Source organism: Pogoniulus pusillus, chromosome 19 (genome assembly GCF_015220805.1).
Source record: "Pogoniulus pusillus isolate bPogPus1 chromosome 19, bPogPus1.pri, whole genome shotgun sequence".
Lineage (NCBI taxonomy): Eukaryota > Metazoa > Chordata > Aves > Piciformes > Lybiidae > Pogoniulus > Pogoniulus pusillus.
The window spans coordinates 21,849,122-21,867,704 of NC_087282.1; the positions used below are offsets into that span (position 1 = coordinate 21,849,122).

The 18,583-nt window shown below is 41.0% G+C and overlaps 1 long non-coding RNA gene across 1 annotated transcript in view; it reads right to left on the reverse strand.

Moving 5' to 3' along the window:
• The window catches only part of LOC135183711 (uncharacterized), a 110,965-nt gene extending 93,301 nt beyond the window's left edge, over positions 1–17,664 (reverse strand). Inside the window, exon 1 of the long non-coding RNA XR_010305677.1 lies at positions 17,469–17,664. This is a non-coding gene — a long non-coding RNA (uncharacterized LOC135183711). The remainder of the gene's footprint in view (positions 1–17,468) is intronic.
• Positions 17,665–18,583: the final 919 nt, after the last annotated feature.

Genomic DNA, 18,583 nt, shown 5'->3' on the forward strand with positions numbered 1-18,583 from the left:
GTTAAAGAGAAGAAAGGGAAAAGAAATCTTTAATTGTTAATTATCTGAATATGTATTAGAGAAATTTTCACTTACAACTGTGACTGCAAAAGGATTTATTTATGAAGCAAAACAACATGCAATATGCAGAAGTTCATTAAAGCTGGCTTATGGTTCACTTTCATTAAAGTTGAATAATATCTAAGTAGAGTTACTGTATATCTAATTTTCTTGTAACTGCAGTGAATATTCAGTAAACAACAACAGCAGACTTTGGAATCAGATAACTGCTAGGATCAAAGTTATTCCTAGTAGTTAGTACAATATTAAAAAGAATTGACACTACAAATAAACAAATTGTCTTATATGTTATTAAAGGAGCAGAATATTTGTGTTTTCCAAGGCAGGTGTTCAGCCAGTAGAAATTTCAATATTAGCATAATTGTAATGGAGTTATTGTCAGCAGACCAGCTGAAGTATTGACACCACTGAGGGCCAGGCAAGAAAAGAGTTGCTTCAACAGCTAAGGTTTTCCAATGTTCTTGTTATAGTAAGCTATGCCATCTTCTATTTCCCAACCAATGTTTTGAGGAACCTGGCCTGGATCAGGAACAGTGTGGCCAATAGGACAAGGGAGGTTATTCTGTCCTGTACTCAACACTGGTCAGGCCATACCTTGATTACTGTGTCCACTTCTGGGCTCCTCAGTTCAAGAGAGATGTTGAGATACTGGGATGTATCCAAAGAAAGGCAACAAAGCTGGTAAGGGAGAGGCTGAGGGAGCTGGGGGTGTGCAGCCTGGAGAAAAGAAGGCTCAAGACAGACCTCATGGATGTCTGTCTACAACTACCTGAAGGGGCATTGTAGCCAGGTGGGGTTGGGCTCTTCTGCCAGGCAACCAGCAACAGAACAAGGGGACACAGTCTCAAGTTGTGCCAGGGGAGATATACGCTGGATGTTAGGAGGGAGTTCTGCACAGAGAGAGTGACTGGCATTGGAATGGGCTGCCCAGGGAGGTGGTGGCGTCCTGGAGGTGTTCAAGAAAAGCCTGGCTGGGGCACTTGGTGCCATGGTCTGGTTGATTGGACAGGACTGGGTGCTAGGCTGGACTGGATGATCTGGGAGGTCTCTCCCAACCTGGTTGATTCTATGAATCAGTGCAGTTGTATGAAAGCATGGAAAAGTATGGTTATAGCCCCAGTATTGGACTGGGCTAAGCATGAAGATTTGGAAAAGGTTGCTTGGATTACTTTGTACTTTATAAGGAAGAGTTTGCTCAACATGTTTATGAATTTTACCATATAAAATTCTTTTAATTAGCTTTAAAGATACAAAGTATAGCACTGCTTGCTATCCTTCTTAGAATCATAGAATTGACCAAGTTGGAAGAGACCTCCAAGACCATCCAGTCCAACCTAGCACCCAGTCCTATCCAGTCACCTAGACCATGGTACTAAGTGCCTCATCCAGTCTTTTCTTGAACACCTCCAGGGATGGTGCCTCCACCACCTCCCTGGGCAGCCCATTCCAATGCCAATCACTCTCTCTGTGAAGAACTCCCTCCTAACATCCAGCCTAGACTTTCCCCGGCACAGCTTGAGACTGTGTCCCCTTGTTCTGTTGCTGGTTGCCTGGGAGAAGAGGCCACCCCCCACCTGGCTACAATATACTTCAGGTAGACAGCAATGAGGTCCCCCCTGAGCCTCCTCTTCTCCAGGCTAGACAACCCCAGCTCCCTCAGCCTCTCCTCATAGGATTTTCAACGGACTGGAGGTTTCCAAATTCCACTGCAGTTTTAGGGAGTTTCAAATGCTCCATGGCATTAGAAAATACAGATTTCTATATTAATGCTCCAAGATTCATCTACCTCAGTATGTTAAAAAATGGGTGCCTGAAGTTTTGTTCTACAGGATTTTTACCACCTCAACAAATCACTATGTACAGCCAATCTATATTACTTTTATTTATTTAGGACACAAGGTTTCGGAGTTTATTCCCAAGGGGAAAGAAGGACCCACAAGGGAAACTGAGATTTAAACACTATTATAATCCATCTGGAGCTGTTGAATCACAGTATCACAGTATTATTAGGATTGGAAGAGACCTCACAGATCATCAAGTCCAACCCTTTACCACACAGCTCAAGGCCAGACCATGGCACCAAGTGCCACGTCCAGTCCTGCCTTGAACAGCTCCAGGGACGGCGACTCCACCACCTCCCCGGGCAGCCCATTCCAGTGTCCAATGACTCTCTCAGGGAAGAACTTTCTCCTCACCTCCAGCCTAAATCTCCCCTGGCACAGCCTGAGGCTGTGTCCTCTTGTTCTGGTGCTGGCCACCTGAGAGAAGAGAGCAACCTCCTCCTGGCCACAACCACCCCTCAGGTAATTGTAGACAGCAATAAGGTCTCCCCTGAGCCTCCTCTTCTCCAGGCTAAATTGATATGTATTAGTAGCTAAATAAAGCTAGAAATTTTAGGAGCCTCAGTAGAAAGTGTTGCATCAGTAGAAACAAGAAAGACCAGTCCCTCATTTACAGTGTAAAACATGCCTGGCAAGGCAGAAGTACATAAATGCAGATTCATTTTATGTCCTGGCTATTTGATTAGCAGAGGCCTGTGGTGGTATCTGGCAGGCAACATAACAAGAGGCTGACTGCTAAATCAGCTCTGCAAAGTCATCTGACAAGAGAAATGAAAGAAGTTTCAGCTGTAACCACCAAAAAAAACCAAATATCTGAGTTTGTGAAGTGTTTAAGCAGGAGCTGGATTAAGTTCAACATCAGTGATTGTGCTAAGGCATAGCCTTCTAATGTGATAATGCATTTTTAAAACTAATAAAGAATATTTACCAAACTTTGGACTAATATAAAATGAACTCAATGAGGCACCAAATTTGTGTGCTCAAGCGATCATTATGCAGCTATGCAGTGAGGCTTCTCCAAAATAATATAGATTTAAATCTGAAATTTAAGTGCTTCGAATGGAATGCTATTGCCATCCAAAACCAACTTCATTACCTTTATTAGGTGCAAGCCATTTGATGGAAAGGCACTGAAAGTGTACTAATAAACACACTAAATAGATTTCATATTCATTTTTCCTGACTTTGTATTTTTACAAGCCAAAGCACACTTAGTAAGGCAAAGTGCTCATTAGAAACAGAATGGAAACAAAAGGAAGCAGCTTCCACTGTGGAAGAGAGCAGTTTATGGAACACTGACACCTTTCCACAGTAACTGCTCTGTAAATTTCCCTGCAAGCCTAAAAGTAAACGTTTAGTTGTTAGCAATAACTGTAAAAGCAAATAAGCAAAGACACACAGACCCTCAGGCTGTCGTTCTTAGATCCTTTGCAACTATTTCAGAGGTGCAAAGTAAATAATTGTCAAAATTGCTGCTACTGTTTCAAACATCCATTTCCATTTGTTAGTGAACAAATTGGAATTGACTTACTAAATCAGGAATGAGCAAAGGCAGATTCGGCTCTTTCATACTTTGCCCACATATTAGAGGGCATTTGAGATTTCCTTTCACTAAGCAATTTTCTGTAGTTATTAACTTCAGTGTCTCCTAAGTCCTCTTACCTATAGCAAACAACACAATCTGTTGCTAAAGGACTGGTGCCCAGCAGATATCATTATGGACATCACAAAGGAATACCTCAAGTCCAGGAGTAATGTGTCCCAAAAAAGAGGCAAGCAGGCAAAAACTACAGGACAAAAAAAAGGCACTCCTGGAGACACTTCCAGCACAAATTGAGGTCTACAGAGGAGAACTAGAGAGAAGTTGTCCAAGCAGATTGAGATGAGGGCCGGAGAGGAACTTTTTACAAGGCAGGCAGTGGTAAGACAAAGGGTAAGGGCTTCAAATTGGAAGAAGCTCAATTTAGATTAGACATTAGGAAGAAGTTCTTCACCATGAGGGTGGTGACACACTGGGACAGGTTGTCCAGAGACATTATGGAGGCTTATCTGTGGTGCAGACAGCCAGCACAGAACACTTTGAATATGGTTTAGCCACTTCAGGGCCTCCTTTTCTCTTGTTGCCATGTCATAAACTGTCATGCTGCAGCATTGTAGCCTCAGCAACATCCAAGCAAACAGCAGGTCTCAGAAGTGCTGTCATCTCTGCTATAGCCTCCAGAAAAAGCAAAGCATTTCAAACTCTGCATCTGTGTTCACAGGCCATGAGAAGATGTCAGGTATACTCACGGGCCCAGAGCTCTGTATTCCTAAGCACACACCTTGCACTAGAAGAGAGAGCCAAGTTCCTTAGTCTTTTCTTCTCTACAGACTCTGAAGAATCTCTTGAAACAGATTTCTCTTGAACATTCTTTGACTGCACTTCAGTTTTCATAAAATCAGTTATTGTTTTCTTGTTATACTGATTGGAAGCTTGGAGTATGATGGTTTGTTATGCTAACCCTGGTCCTCCACAATCCACAATCTGCTAGCTGAAAAGGTGTGAATAGCTTTGAAGTGCCAGGTATGCTGCTACAGCTACCATTATTTTGCTGAAGTAATGAAAACAGCACAGTCGGTTTGGTCTGGCTTTGGAAATGTCTGAAACATCACATCTGACATAAAGGAGGAGCAGCAGGCAACTTCTCAGTTTTGCAAATTGCTCTCCTTGCTATCACAAACAGTGTTTGAGCTAGAAAGCAACAAACCATGCTTTGTCAGAAGCACAAATGCTACCTGAGGACAAACGTTTTCAACTACTTGCCCATTGCAAAAAACTTGGCCAGGTCCCAGTTGTTACAGAAACACTAAGGGATGCAGCTTGGGATATCTGATGGCTATGGATGAAGCTTATAAACAAACCTTACTCTTACAGTCTCTCAGATACAGGGAGCTGGGATTGTTTAGCCTGGAGAAGAGGAGGCTCAGGGGTGACCTTATTGCTGTCTACAACTACCTGAGGGGAGGTTGTGGCCAGGAGGAGGTTGCTCTCTTCTCTCAGGTGGCCAGCACCAGAACAAGAGGACACAGCCTCAAGCTACACCAGGGGAAATATAGGCTGGAGGTGAGGAGAAAGTTCTTCACTGAGAGAGTCATTGGACACTGGAATGGGCTGCCCGGGGAGGTGGTGGAGTCGCCGTCCCTGGAGCTGTTCAAGGCAGGACTGGACGTGGCACTTGGTGCCATGGTCTAGCCTTGAGCTCTGTGGTAAAGGGTTGGACTTGATGATCTATGAGGTCTCTTCCAACCTTGGTGATACTGTGAAAAAACTACTTTCAGAAAGCATTATTCTAAGGAGCCTGATGCCAAACAACTGAAGCATTGGAACATATGCCAAGTGGGAGAAATCATTTTTAAGGTACACTCTGCATGCAAGTAACATTCACAGAAACGTGGGGCATGCTCTCACAGTGTCAGTCTCCTTGAAATGGATTCTGGGGTGCAGAGCAAATAAACACTGTGCAGAAAATACATTTGGGCTGCACAGCCCTGCTAAAAATGGATGGTTTACTGATGAAAGATTGAAAAAACGTTCAATAACTGCTCTTTAAAAAGCAGTTGCAACACACACACATACAAGTACCTATGCAAAATTCTTTCCAGCCCTACAAGTAACATGGCTTCCTTGAGATGTCTGGAATCATTAGATGTAAAATGGAATAGAGGGTGAAAACATTTGTGATGAGCAAAACTAGTGAAAATTGTCACTTGCATATTGAATAAGTTATTTGCAAGCACCCATTCCATATCTAGTTGATGTATTTCTCCTTACTCTGCACTGGCTTTGTAATAACAATAACTGTCTCGATAAATTACTTCCAACATTATTCAGTTTCAAGCAGCCACATTTGTTTTCATGTTTCCAGCAAAATTATGACAATAGAAATAGATTATTGTAATTGCTTCTTCAAGCAAGGACTACAGGTTGTTTGGGTTTTTTCATGACTAATAACTCTCATTTCCTTCTTCATTCAGTCGCTGAGATATTCAAACTGTTGACAGAGGAAGGAGGTAATGTAGACTTTAATGTGGCAAGAGAAAACAGAGAACTGATTGAGCCTTAAAAATACCTTATCATTACACCTATACATTATGGTGATGAGAGACAGAGATGACTAAATCCATTGTCTTTTCTGTCAAGAGCATCTTTCATTAATAAGGAAAACCAAAAATCAATTGAGTCTCTGAGCAGCTTTTTTTTCTTTCCCTGGTTTTAAAACAAGCTAGAGTGAAAAATCTCACAGAACTATGCTGACATTTTTAAATGAGCTATGCAAACTTTCATGCTCCACTGTTTTATCTCCTCTTCATCTGCATTCACAAAGATAATTCATATTCTAAACTGACCATTACCATTATCATACCTATGACCTGTACATTTTTGGTGAGCCATGCAGGCTAAAGAGTCTTCCTATGCTTTGGTGTTTCTCCCTTGCTTTGTGTTTGACCTTATTAAGTTTCTGACCTCCTTGTCTCAACCATCTCAATTATAAGCCTATATAATTCCCAACTTCTTTTCCTAAAATAAACAGATTCAATTAGTTTTGAGCCATACTAGCTACAAATGTAATATGCCTGCAAGCAAACATTTATCTGACTTAAAACTCCTCTGTAACCAAAAGTTTGCCTGCAAAGGTTGTTCCAACATTTTAACAAAGTAGGGTTTAGTCAAAACTGTCACAAAAGTGCCAGAGCAGGAGGTAAAGAGGTGATCAGAACAAACTGACAAGAAAGAAGTAGGATGAATTAAGATGCAAGAAGGTATCTACTCGTTGCTAAATTATCTCCTAAAATGCTGACAGACTCAGGATTTTTGCTGTTCTAGGGCAAATGTGGAATTCCTACACTGTTCCCAAACACATTGAAGAACAGCAAGCTGCATTGCTGCAGACAGAAACCTGTTCTGCAGGTGATCCCTTCTCCTAACAATTAAAACACCAAAACAGTGTTACCAAACGATTTTCACATGTTCCATTTATCATTTAATACCTACAGGTGAAATTACTTTGTGCTTAAAAAAAGACATTAAAAAAAAGGAAGATCAGCCACCAGGACACAAAGTACAATTGCTTTGATGTTACATTTTTCATAGGGTGTCTAAAGCTGATGTGGTCAGAATCTTTTAACAGCTGCCAGACTGGCTAATTTTAAACCATTATAACATTCCCAGGTTCCAGAAGAGATTTCATTTGAACAAGAGCCTGACAACAGAGATTTAAAACAGAAGGATTACCAAGGATTTCAAATGTACCTATTTAATACAAAATATCAAGGAGGATAATTTGAAGGAAAAGTTAAGGGTTCTGACAGGCCTTATGGTAAGCCATGAAGAGGCAGAAGTTATTAATCACACCCTTCGAAGGAAACAGGCTTAGCGTACCAAGGGTAGCAACATGAGCCAGCTTATGATGAATTGCTGTTTCAGAAACTTTTATTAAAATCAGCCAAAGTTACTGCAGAAAATTAGTAAGAGTGAGTAATATGTTTTCCCTTCAAGTTCTGTAGGCTTTTTTATCCACTTAGTTCACATTCACCTTAAAGGAAATTTCTCTTAATCAATTACCAGGAGAGATTCTCCTCCAGGATGAAGAAATCTTGCACAATTTGCCTACCTCTTACTCTTGTAGTTATGAGAAAATCTTGCATAAATAAGAGCATGGTTTGGGTTAGACCTTCCATTTCTGTGCTTAAGTGCACACATAAACAGCTCTCTTGTAACACGAGAAGAAGGTGGTGGAGGCACCGTCCCTTGAGGTCTTCAAGAAAAGCCTGGATGAGGCACTTAGTGCCATGGTCTAGTTGACTGGCTAGGGCTGGGTGCTAGGTTGGACTGGATGATCTTGGAGGTCTCTTCCAACCTGGTTGATGCTATGATTCTAAGACTGTGGCTGAACTGCATTTCCCTGCTGCTTTAAGGGTCTTTCAGAATGCTGACAGCCTGTCCAAAAGGAGCAGACTTTAAGACTCAAATTCATTCCAGGGAAGCCTGGCCCAGGAAAAGAGGAATGCAAAGGTGCTTAAAGCTGCTTTTGAAGACAGCAGGTTGTGTCAAATGCCCTCAGCTAGACCTGGGAATGAGACATTTAATATTTAACACAGTAGAGACTTTTGAATGCAGTCTCTCTCCAACGCAGAATTTCTTGCTTTGAGGGATGATATCTGTGAGTTCCTCCTTTAATAAAAAGGCTCACAGGCTTCTTGCACTCCCTGTCTTTCTAAGAGTTCGAAATTTAAAGCTCCAACTCTCTGCACAGGTATTTGCTTAAGTCTGATCCCAGCATGGCCGTTTGAAAGAGATGCTGCATTGCAGGCAGGGTAGCCGGCACATTGGAGTGGCATTTTAAATCCTCTGCCGCAGCAGGGCTCCTCACATATGCATCCTGCACCTACTGTCTGCTCTCTTTCACCTTTGCTTCCTTACAATAATGAGAATAAATGAATGCACTGTGAGAATGACTGAAGGTATTGTGCATTCTCATCCCTTTCTTGGACTCTGCAGTAGAAATTATTCATACCCCAAACTGTTTCACTTCTTTGACTGAAATAAAGGTATAAGAGCTTGCAGTATTCTAGACTAATTCAGTCTCCCTAATATTTGCAGTGTAGTATTTACAGCAACATAGACCAAATCAAAGGCTGCATAAGCCCAGGGACCCTTTACACTTCTTTCTCTGTTCTGTCTCCTGTCTGCTTCTAGTAAGACAATTGCAGGGAGAAGACTGATGATATGCTAATAATACTTTTTTTTGCCAATGTTTAAATTCCCAAGTACTTGCTGTGACAGTTTGCTCACTGTGGATGTGATTTAAGAAAAAGAACCCTGAATGTTGATGTCATTTCAATGAGAAAATGTCTGTGGTTTTATAAAAGGGCTGAAACAGAATTGAATCCGTGTGCATGAAAACTCTGAAGGTTTATGTATACCTTAAAGAGTTCACAGTATCATCAGGGTTGGAAGAGACCTCACAGATCATCAAGTCCAACCCTTTACCACAGAGCTCAAGGCTAGACCATGGCACCAAGTGCCACGTCCAATCTTGCCTTGAACAGCTCCAGGAAGCTATAACACTTTTGAATGGAACCTTCACCTCCTGGAATTTTTTTACTTCTTTTCATTTAAGGACTCCATTGAAAGTCTTAAAGTTCATCTTTCCAACCTGTTATGATCACCATAGAACTTCTTGCTTCTGAAAAATTACAATTTCTTTAGCCACCTATGTGCAGGAATCTGTTAAAAAGTTCCTGTAACGCTGCAGTGGCTAAGGCCAGGACCATAACCTCTGTAGGAGAGGATTTCCATTATACAGGGTGTCTGATCTGAAGTACTCATTGCAACATTTAAGAACATTAATTCCTATAAAGAGCCATCAGATCCGAGGAGGAATTTCATCCCTCATAGGAGTTCCAGTGAAACTAATTCACAACTAGACTAATGCCATGGTTTAACTCCAGCCAGCAACTAATCCCCACACAGACACTGACTCACTCCCCATACAGCAGGATGGAGCAGAGTATCACAACAGTTAATATGAGAAAACTCATGAGCTGTGATGATGAGAGTTTAACAGCTAAACTAAAAGCTGTTAGCAAAGATAAGCAAGGAATTCATTCACTGCTTCCCATCAGCAGGCAGAAACTCAGCTCAACCATTTGCAGAAAAGCAGGGGTCCATCACACATGAAGGTTACTTGGGGAGACAGATGGCATAAATACAAACATTTCCACTTCCTCCTCCTTCCCCAGCTCTACATTGCTGAACATGACAGCATCTCTGTCTTTGGACATTTGGGGGTCAGCTGTCCTGGCTGTGTCCTGCCCCAGCTCCTTACGAATCCCTACCCCACTCACTTGTGAGGGTGATGATGCACTGGTACAGGTTGCACAGGCAGGTCACGGATGCCCCTTCCCTGGAGGTGTTCAAAGCCAGGTTGGGTGAGGCCTTGAGGACTCTGATCTACTGGAAGATGTCCCTGCCCATGGCAGGGAGCTGAAACTAGATGATCTTTAAGGTCTGTTCCAATCTAGACCACTCTATGAATCTATGATTCTGTTATTTTTAATCTGGAGTCCCTTGCTGATTTATTGGGTGAAATGTATATGCACTGCATAGCAAAATGAAAACTGTGTCTGCTCCCTATTGATGCTAAACTGGGGTTATAAGAGTATTCCAGCAGAGTACAAAAGATCTAGAGAAAATTGAGACCAGTGTGAACAGTGTACTGGTGCTGCCTAAAAAGACAGTCTCTTCTTTTCTCCATTACCCCTATGACAATCATTTCAGTTACCATCCTTCAGTAACTGCAAAATGTGAAACCCTTGCTTCTATTTACAGTAAATCTTTTATCTTACATATCTCTGACTGTCAGATCAGCTGCTTGTGAGATTTACTGCCAATCCTCGATCAGAAATGGTGATCTTCTGTAAATATGTCACATTAATCCACAGGTCTGGAAGACTTTCATACTTCTGGATACCCCCAGGAGCATGTGATGAGAGTATACATCGCTGCTATAATAGGCTTGCATGCACTTGCAGCCTTTGAGCTCAATTACTATAACATTGTGCATAAAGTCATATTTGTTTCACAGCACAGGCCACTGACTGTGGTTTTGGTGCTGTGTTCTGGCTTCTGAGTCAAGTTCCATGGAAATCTGTTTTTCTCGGGGACCTGGAGCCCTACATAGCCTTATCACAGCTGCAAATACATATCCCACCAAACTGGCTCCCACCAACCTGTGCAACAGCTAGCTGCACTTGAGCAGAGCCTTGTGTTAGACCAAGCTCAATGCAGACAACTAGGCTCTGACCTTAATCTCAGAAAACATAAGCTGAAAGACCATGTAGCACTTCATCTGAAAGAGTAAGGCTGGAGCTAAAGGGGGCTATTCTGTGGGGAAGCTGGGGAGTGCATCAGAGAAGAGTCTGTAAACAACAGTTATAAACCACAAATGCTCTTGCCTGCAGATGCACTGAAGGAAGCTTAATAGGGGTTTGGATGGGTTAAGTGGTTGCGAGATTCCAAGATAATTTATCACCAGCAGAAAGCATTTTGTAGAGCTTATATCCTGCTAAAGAATTAAATGACAAGCAGAGTTGGAGAAGCTGCCTTCTCTACAGTTCTGGGTGAGTGGGGTTTTGTTTGTTTGTGGTTATCATCAACACAAACCTAAGCAACGAAATAGCTTTTATTTGCTTATGAAAGTCACATTTGTTTTGAAAAGCACAGATTGGTAAAGAAGATCTTGGGAAAAAAAAAACCACCCAGAATTTTAATTCATGGCTACATGGAGTAAAAAACCAACCAAACAAAAATAAAGCAGGCAATTTATTCTTTTAAGTCAAGATGAATGCATACATTTCTATTCCCTTCTGCAAAACTGACTGAACTTCACTTGCAAAATGTCAAGGATAAATACCCTCCAAATGGCTTCACTAAAATAATGATAACCATAGTAACAGTGGGGAGTTTGCCTGTATCTTCTTTCATTTTGGAGGGTTTTTTCCCCCTTTTTGGCATGTCTTCTTTGCAATAATATCTCTACCAAGAGATCTTAATAAAAGCAATTCCTACCAAGCTTGTGATTTGAATACCTCCATGTTTTAAGTTATAAAATTGGCTTTTGTTTGATAATTTAAAGATGTGTCTGTGGACATGAAATCTGAACTAGCAACTACAGCACTCATCAGTACAGAGGGGATGCTATATTCTCTCCCCCGGGTAATCGTTTGCATTTTTATAGCAGAATCAGAAGAAGAGAGAGTAGGAAACAAAACAAAAGATACAATTAAGTTAAAGATTATAGAATCAACCAAATTGGAAGAGACTTCCAAGATCATCCAGTCCAACCTAGCACCCAGCCCTGTCCAATCAACTAGACCATGGCACTAAGTGCCTCATCCAGGCTTTGCTTCAACACCTCCAGGGACAGCGACTCCACCACCTCCCTGGGCAGCCCATTCCAATGGCAAAGATAATTAAGAGTTCCAGCTATGCAGCCTCCAATTACTGCCAATGCCTTACACTGGTTTTTTCCAGACACCTGTGGTATTTAACCATCTCAGTGCTTAAACTAAAGCAAGGTCTTGTGGCAATATTGTTAAGAAAACTATTTTCATTCTTCTTCTATTGTACCAGATGTAATCCCAGAAAAAAAGCAGCTTGCCAGAGGGATGCAAAGACCCCCAAGGCTGTGTGTGCACCACCAGTTGCAGAACCACAGTGTCACTGTCCCATTTGCACAACACATGGCTTGCAGGCAAGCTTTAGCCTTGACTTTGACATTAGCACAGTCTCATTAAGGTTGAGAATTAAACTCAAGGAACCAGAATGGTTCTCACTTATCCTCCCATTTCTGCTAACTGCTGAAGGCAGAAAGTACAGACAACCATGCTACTACATCAGAACAAGCCTATCAAGACAATGCAGCATTGTATCAGCTGTATTTCTGTCAATAAAAGAAGGGGGAAATTTTGCATTGCTGTAAAGTAACCAGTTGAATTAATATCGTCACTTTCTGTGTCACTGTCCTTGATGGTGGGAAAGGAACAGAATGTGCTCTTATAGCACATATAGAAACTATGGACAAGAACACACCCTTCTGATCTACTATATAGTTTTGTGCTGATTGTGCCAGAACTACCAGGCTGGCTAACATTTCCTCTCTTGTTAGCAAAGCATCATAGAAGAGACCTGACCTATGCACAGAGCTCTTAAAAAGGTGGATTACCCCACTTAATGGAAGACACATACTTGAACCAGGGCCAAACTAGCATGTATGGGAAGGAAACTTTCTTCTTGTGTCCCTAAGAAGCCACAGGTGACAATCACAAACTATTTTCATTTGTTTAGATGTAAAAAGCTCACGTACAAGAATAGATATGTACAACTTGCAGCCCTTCAGATGAATGGAACTCCTCAGAATATTGGCAATATTCAACAGGGAAGCTTTTGGCTGCTGTAGTTTTATTTGACATCTCTAAACTCCAATGATCTTTAGTTCATATGAATTTCACTAAGGATTACAAGGTAAATCTCCTTAAGAGTTTATGATAAACTAGCTTGGCACTTGTTCTCTCTGAGAGTAACTTCTCAAATAGTGCAAGTACTATTTTCAGGCTTTCTTTCTACTCACCTGGAACATAGAAACTATTCAGGGAAACAATCTGGTTTCAGTTACAATTCTGTCCATCATTTCTATTGTGATGTTTTGCTCAGCTACTTCTAAATTAAGCATCAATTCTTAATTGAGAACCCAGTAAACAATCTCACCATTTTCTGCCTATCTTCTCGTAGGAAGCAGAATGCCATGCCCAGAGAACATGTCAGCAGCAGAATAAATTCCTGTGGTGCAGGCTTTGTTTAGTTGTTCTTATTGAAAGTTAAATAACTGCTGGTGAATTAGAGGTTGAGTTCTAAAGCTGCCCTTCCACCTCACTGTAAATTCAGTGCAACATACTTAACTTTCCAATTGCTTTACTCTGTATGGACTTGATGATCTATAAGGTCTCTTCCAACCTTGGTGATACAAACAAGGCAGCAGCACAATGGCTTTTCCTTTGGGGTTTGGCATGGTTTTCAGGTCAAGACATCTCTGCTCTCCAATGCTTGAAGTTCCAGAATGAGAACTATCCATGTATAAAACTGTAAGAAAATGTTCTTTCATGGTAGAGACAATAAAAAATGTCTTGTGTAAACAACAAGGACCTATATGTGGTTCCTTATAGCCAAGATCAGTTTTTCTCATGTCCTGTGTCTAGTGTGAACCTATTTGATGCAAGTGGAAGATGGGCCTTAAGGGGTTGTCTTTACAAGATGCAGAACTGTTTCATTCACTTGTCACATACCCATCACAAGAAAAACAAATGGAAAAATAAAACCCTCAAACACACACATTTAAACAAACAAACAGCCAAAAAAAAAAAGCAAACCAAACTAACTTAATGAATAAAACAAGGGATTGAAATCCTTTTCTTCCTGAGCCTCTGTCAAGATTGTGAACTTATCCATTTGCCCACATATTCTGTTCTAAAGCATCGTGCAGGGATATTACAGGAAGCTTATGATTTCAGGGAAGGATTAAGTAGATGGTCAGGGAAATTTCACAAGCTCCTTTGGTACTGTCAAAAGGCACAATGGCAATAACAGGACTTTCCTGATTCCTGTGATAGATTAACACAATTAAATTAATGCAAGCCAGAGAGAATTAAGATCTAGAAAAGCACAACTCACTTATTAAATGAAAAACTCTGTAATAATAACAATACCAATTAGTGGGCAATAAGAGAGATTCTTTTATGTAAATATGTTAATTTAACTCAGCAAGTTTCAAAAATAGCTTTAAAGAGACCTCAGGAAAATAGAGAGGTGAATCAGTAAAACAAACTGCAGCTGCAAGTCAGTACTTAGCATTTTGATCTATTTAGACCTGGGTAGCTGTTGCAGCCTATTTTATTTAGCAGAGGTTTCCAGTCCATCTTTGTAGGAGTGGGTTCTAATGAGTCATGCCATTAGCAACAAATCTCAGCCAGCAAGAACAAAACAGCAGCAGCATTTCCACTCATCGCTCAAAACCTTCTGAGTGTCATACAGGCAAGGTCAGACTTGAACATAAAGCCCTTTGTGAAGTGTTATTTGTACACAGTACATTCCTTATTAATCTATTTCAATTGCCTACCATATCCATGCTTTAATGCACTATCTCAGGTGTACTATTAACTGTTTACTCCGTTCTGCATGCTACAGGGTTCAAAAAGTAGCAGCAGAGAGAAAAAGGTCAGACTCATATATACATTTTTAGTCACCACAGAAAACCAAAATGTTTCTTTTCTTGACAGACTGACTAAAAGTATTTATTAATACAACAAATCTCTCAAATGGTGTTTCTTTAACTCTTCAGTCCCTCCAGTAATGACGCATAAGAACTGCACAAGGTCCTTCTTTCTCCTCCTGCTTTTCATTTGCTCTCACACAAAGAAAAGCTTTGCCACATAGGGCTCAGATGTTCTTTTGGCTTTTGTTGCCCTGTTTACCTTTTTTGCAAGCCTACCTTGAAGTCACCAAAACTAAAGAATCACTTTTACAGAGGAGTATTCATTTATTCTATTTCCACGAATATCCTAAAACCTGCCATGGCAAGGAATGAGAAGAAGATTACAGTAGCAACTTCTAAACCACATAATGAGAGGACACAGCCTCAAGCTACACCAGGGGAAATTTAGGCTGGAGGTGAGGAGAAAGTTCTTCACTGAGAGAGTCATTGGACACTGGAATGGGCTGCCCGGGGAGGTGGTGGAGTCACCGTCCCTGGAGCTGTTCAAGGCAGGACTGGACGTGGCACTTGGTGCCATGGTCTAGCCTTGAGCTCTGTGGTAAAGGGTTGGACTCAATGATCTATGAGGTCTCTTCCAACCTTGATGATACTGTGATACTGTGACCTGTCAAGCACAAAGATGTGAACTGCAAACAACTTTTCCCCTGTTACCAGAAGAGTTCTAATCAATTGTTCCCTTTGCCACTTAAATTCTTCACGTTTTCTCCAGTGGTTCTTTACTTTCCAACATTCCTTTCAAATTCTATAGAGCTGAATAATAAAAACAAAATTAAAAACCCATCCCACACACCAGCTACCTGGAGCTAGAATTTGCTCTATGTTTTCTGTTATTAATCATTGGGGTTCACAGCCCAATACGTTCCATAGTGTCTGGGCCAGTCTATTTCAGGACACATTTGGGTTTTTTCCCTTCTTTATGTGTTATTAGGAAGGGGAATGTACATAGGTATGCATCATTTTATACATTAAGAAAGGGAAGTTTCTAGGCTGCTAGTTCTGCCAGGGAAATTGTACAATCCAGTAGCACTTCTGGATGCCAGAACTCCTTTGAGCCCAGGAGATTAGAGGTTTTCCCCACACAGTCACTCACTTCCCCAGCAATGCTGAAGTCAGCATAGTTGCTGGTATCAAATGAGAAAGAATTAATTATGACTATTCATAATACAGCTTGCAATATTGGACAGAGGGTAAAAAAAGAGAGAGCCATACTTCTAGAGAAAATGAGGGTTTCCTACATCAGCTAGAATAGACTCGTGATGGCAAAAAGAAGCTCACTGAAAGATGTGGACGATGCAGTCAGCAATAAAAATGAGGGCAGAGCAAGGTACCACAACAGAGATCAGTCACTCAGTGAGCAATCACAGGAGAAAAGGAAACAAGAGTTGTTCCACAGAACATCTGCAAACCAGTGGCAACATGACCAGAATTCTTAACGTAGCCCTTGCAATATTTGCCACTCTATCCACCACCTGTTGGGAACTGTGACTGCCTGTACATTTGCTTTTCTCCCAGCTACTCCTAAAATAACTTCTTGCAAAATTGGACTATTTTTCATACTTGTGAGAAAAAGGCCTGCTGAATTCTTTCAGTCAGGACATGAAATGGATTCAGAAATATTAGAATCCACTTAATAAAGATGCACTAGCTCCTTCAACTTGGAGGTGAAGGGACTTTTAATATTCCAGTAATTTCACCACAAAAAGCACTTCTCCCATCATATATAAATTCCCAACCAATGAAGGAATCTTCACTCCCATTATTTCTTTTATTGAAGTAGACAGAGCCTTGACAAGGTACTACACCACTTCCAGCTGCCAGGAAAAATGCACTAGACATCCAATATAGTCATACTGAGCATAAATAAATACAGTACCTGAGGTTTCAACTTTAAATTACAGCAACAAATGAATGTCACAATAAATAAATATGCAAGAAAAACAGGAGGTTTCTTTTGCACAAACAAAAGAGAGAGGAGATCTCAGAGGAGAGTAAAGAAATTACTGGGTATGTTTTAAAGGGAGAAAGGAGCACTGAATATCCACTCCCTGGAAATGGTTTGAATTGTCCAAAAAAAAAAAGACAAATCATGCTTTCCTTTGTGCCTGCTAGAAAAGACATCCTTCTCATAGCAAAGCTGTATTCACTGGTGATTACTCCACAAACATGAATGAAAGAGAAAACAGAAAGATGGAAGAAGATGAAAAACCTGATTGCAGTGAATTCAATGTGAGAAGTGCTATTTACTGCAGTCTGTCCAGACCCTTTTAAAACCCAGAAATGCCACAAACCATTTAGAATGTTCAACTCCATTTGTTACCAAGTTTTTTTCTGATCAGAAAAAAAACCTTACATATGAAATAAGATTTTAAAGTGTTATTTAGTTCAGCCTAAGAAATACTTGAGAAAGATCTAGCCAACAGCAGTACATTTACATACCAGAGAAATGAGTGACACCAGTGTCACAGAGACACCTACAAAAAGGTAGGCTTCTAATCAAAATTACTCAACACTCCTCCCAACACAACGAAATTACAAGTTCAGCTGCCACTTGAGAGTTTACCACACAAGCAATATTAAGCTTTAAGCAATATTCTTTCTAGAGACATGAACCAAAATGTGTGTGCACACACTCCTGAAGCAACTAACTCCCACTCAAGAATACCCAAAATAAACACTCAACAAAGAAAGGGTTACTTACTCAGTTTGCAGATGTTTCCCAAGACAGAATCATATTCTAAAAAGAGAGTCCAACTGCAAGGTCATTTTCTTCGAGAACACCAACTCAAGCTGGGTCTGTAGAGGGTGACAATTTATGCCCCAGAGAAGAGCTCACTGTGGTCCTTTCGATCAGTTGGAGAGACAAGCCTGTAATGGAGGCAGGGGGAAAGCCTGAGCACCACCTCGCTGCTTAACACCTGAGAACCCCCAGCTGATCTTTATAAACCTCTAACAAGCCCCAGCAAGCCCCAGTCCTTTGTCAGGTGTCTCTCAGGCTTTTGCATTTCTGTCAAGCCAGTTATGCCTGCCACAATCAGCAAACTGCCCCGCTGCTGAAGAGACATCCACAGGTGTGGCATATTCTCTTGCATTAAATCTGATCGATAATTATGCCTCTTTCTCAGATGGTTTTCACCTGAAAATCTGAATTGCTTTCAGAAAGAAAGGGTCTATAACCTCATTTTATCAGGGAATAAACAGTCATAAAATTAGTCAGGGTTGGAAGGGAACACAAGGATCATCTAGTTCCAACCCCCCTGCCATGGGCAGGGACACCCTACCCTAGATCAGGCTGCCCAGAGCCTCATCCAGCCTGGTCTTAAATGCTTCCAGGGATGGGGCCTCAACCACCTCCCTGGGCAACCCATTCCCAGCTCTCACCACCCTCATGCTGAACCACTTCCTCCTCACATCCAGTCTGAACCTACCCATCTCCAGCTTTGCTCCATTCCCCCTACAGTCCCACGGATTTGCTTAGGGTTACATAGAATAAGGAACTTGCTCTATAAGAAAAGTTCATTTTGTCTTAGAAGTGGGAATTTCTTAAGAGGAATTATATATATTTAAGAGAAAGCTGAAGTTTAGAAGAAGGCATAGGAAAAAAACTTTCAGCAGCAAGGCAGAGTAATACATTTATATATACAGTAAATAAAGTAACTTGCCAATAACAATATTGATGTACAAATACTGGAAATCACTAAGAAGCCAAAGAGAAATTAACTTGAATTAAGATAATGTCTCTGGCTGCTAACAACAAATGTTTCAGTTAAATCTATGTCAACATCCAAGGCAAGTCAGATATACTGCCAGAATCAT